Source organism: Oncorhynchus tshawytscha, linkage group LG13, assembly GCF_018296145.1.
Source record: "Oncorhynchus tshawytscha isolate Ot180627B linkage group LG13, Otsh_v2.0, whole genome shotgun sequence".
In the NCBI taxonomy this organism is placed as follows: Eukaryota; Metazoa; Chordata; class Actinopteri; order Salmoniformes; family Salmonidae; genus Oncorhynchus; species Oncorhynchus tshawytscha.
The window spans coordinates 90,114,010-90,116,509 of NC_056441.1; the positions used below are offsets into that span (position 1 = coordinate 90,114,010).

General features: G+C 58.3%; 1 protein-coding gene across 1 annotated transcript in view; it reads right to left on the bottom strand.

The window, feature by feature from the left end:
• cog6 (component of oligomeric golgi complex 6) overlaps positions 1-2,500 on the bottom strand; it is a 122,651-nt gene that overhangs the window by 65,391 nt on the left and 54,760 nt on the right. The window lies entirely within an intron of this gene.

The window sequence follows — 2,500 nt, forward strand, 5'->3', positions numbered from 1 at the left end:
GAGGGAGAGAGAGGAGAGAGAGAGGAGGGAGAGGAGAGAGAGGAGAGAGGGAGAGGAGAGGAGAGAGAGGAGAGGAGAGAGACAGACAGAGTGAGAGAGAGAGAGAGGGGGGAGAGAGAGGAGAGAGAGGGAGAGGAGAGAGAGAGGGAGAGGAGAGAGACAGACAGAGAGTGAGAGAGAGAGACAGACAGAGAGACAGACAGAGAGAGAGGAGAGAGAGAGGGAGAGGAGAGAGAGAGGGAGAGGAGAGGAGAGAGAGAGGGAGAGGAGAGGAGAGAGAGAGGAGAGAGACAGAGAGTGAGAGAGAGAGAGAGACTTGGAGGACTCGACACAGACCGGCCCCTGTTCTAAGAAGTGCTGATGCCTCCATTAAGTCTGTGGCGACAGAATGTTCAGCAGTGTTCCAGAGTGTTCTAGTGTGTTCTGAGCAGGATGGGCGTTCTCAGAACACATCTGATTAGCCTCACAGTGAGAGAGACGTTCAGTCCCAAATGACACCCTATGTGCCCTGGACAAAAGTAGTGCACTGTATGGGGGGAATAGGGTGCCATTTGGGACGAAACCACAACAGAACCCTCCCTTACAGAACCCACTCCTCCTCCTCCCTTACAGAACCCACTCCTCCTCCTCCTCCCTTACAGAACCCACTCCTCCACATCCTCCCTTACAGAACCCACTCCTCCTCCTCCCTTACAGAACCCACTCCTCATCCTCCCTTACAGAACCCACTCCTCATCCTCCCTTACAGAACCCACTCCTCATCCTCCCTTACAGAACCCACTCCTCATCCTCCCTTACAGAACCCACTCCTCATCCTCCCTTACAGAACCCACTCCTCATCCTCCTCCCCCACAGAACCCTCCTACCACCCTCCTCCTACCTTACAGAACCCTCCTACCACCCTCCTCCTCCTTCCTTACAGAACCCTCCTACCATCCTCCCCCCCTCCCTTACATAACCCTCCTACCACCCTCCTCCTCCTTCCTTACAGAACCCTCCTACCACCCTCCTCCTCCTTCCTTACAGAACCCTCCTACCATCCTCCTCCTTCTCCCTTACAGAACCCTCCTACCACCCTCCTCCTCCTTCCTTACAGAACCCTCCTACCACCCTCCTCCTCCTTCCTTACAGAACCCTCCTACCATCCTCCTCCTTCTCCCTTACAGAACCCTCCTACCACCCTCCTCCTCCTCCCTCCCCTCCCTTACAGAACCCTCCTACCACCCCCTCCTCCTCCCCCCCTCCCTTACAGAACCCTCCTACCACCCTCCTCCTCCTCCCCCCTCCCTTACAGAACCCTCCTCCACCACCCTCCTCCTCCCCCTCCCTTACAGAACCCTCCTACCACCCTCCTCCTCCTCCTCCCCCTCCCTTACAGAACCCTCCTACCACCCTCCCCTCCCTTACAGAACCCTCCTACCACCCTCCCCTCCCTTACAGAACCCTCCTACCACCCCCCCCTCCCTTACAGAACCCTCCTACCACCCTCCTCCTCCTCCCCCTCCCTTACAGAACCCTCCTACCATCCTCCCCTCCCTTACAGAACCCTCCTACCATCCTCCCCTCCCTTACAGAACCCTCCTACCACCCTCCTCCCCTCCCTTACAGAACCCTCCTACCACCCTCCTCCCCCTCCCTTACAGAACCCTCCTACCACCCTCCTCCTTCTCCCTTACAGAACCCTCCTACCACCCTCCTCCTTCTCCCTTACAGAACCCTCCTACCACCCTCCTCCCCCTCCCTTACAGAACCCTCCTACCATCCTCCCCCTCCCTTACAGAACCCTCCTACCACCCTCCTCCCCCCTCCCTTACAGAACCCTCCTACCATCCTCCCCTCCCTTACAGAACCCTCCTACCACCCTCCTCCTCCTCCCCCTCCCTTACAGAACCCTCCCCCTCTCCTCCTCCCCCTCCCTTACAGAACCCTCCCCCTCCTCCTCCTCCCCCTCCCTTACAGAACCCTCCTACCACCCTCCTCCTCCCCCCCTCCCTTACAGAACCCTCCTACCACCCCCTCCTCCTCCTCCCCCTCCCTTACAGAACCCTCCTACCACCCTCCTCCCCCTCCCTTACAGAACCCTCCTACCATCCTCCTCCTCCTCCCCCCTCCCTTACAGAACCCTCCTACCACCCTCCCCCTCCCTTACAGAACCCTCCTACCACCCTCCTCCTCCTTCCTTACAGAACCCCCCCCTCTCCTTCTCCCTTACAGAACCCTCTTACTACCCTCCTCCTCCTCCCCCTCCCTTACAGAACCCTCCTACCACCCTCCTCCTCCTCCACCTCCCTTACAGAACCCCTCCCCCTCTCCTCCTCCTCCACCTCCCTTACAGAACCCTCCCCCCTCTCCTTCTCCCTTACAGAACCCTCCCCCCTCTCCTTCTCCCTTATAGATTCCCTGGAAGGAAGAGAGGTTTCTCTGTAAGTGCCAGCCTCCTCCTAATTCACTTAGGGTTTTACTGCCTTGAACTGAGAACCACACTGGCCAGCACAGACAT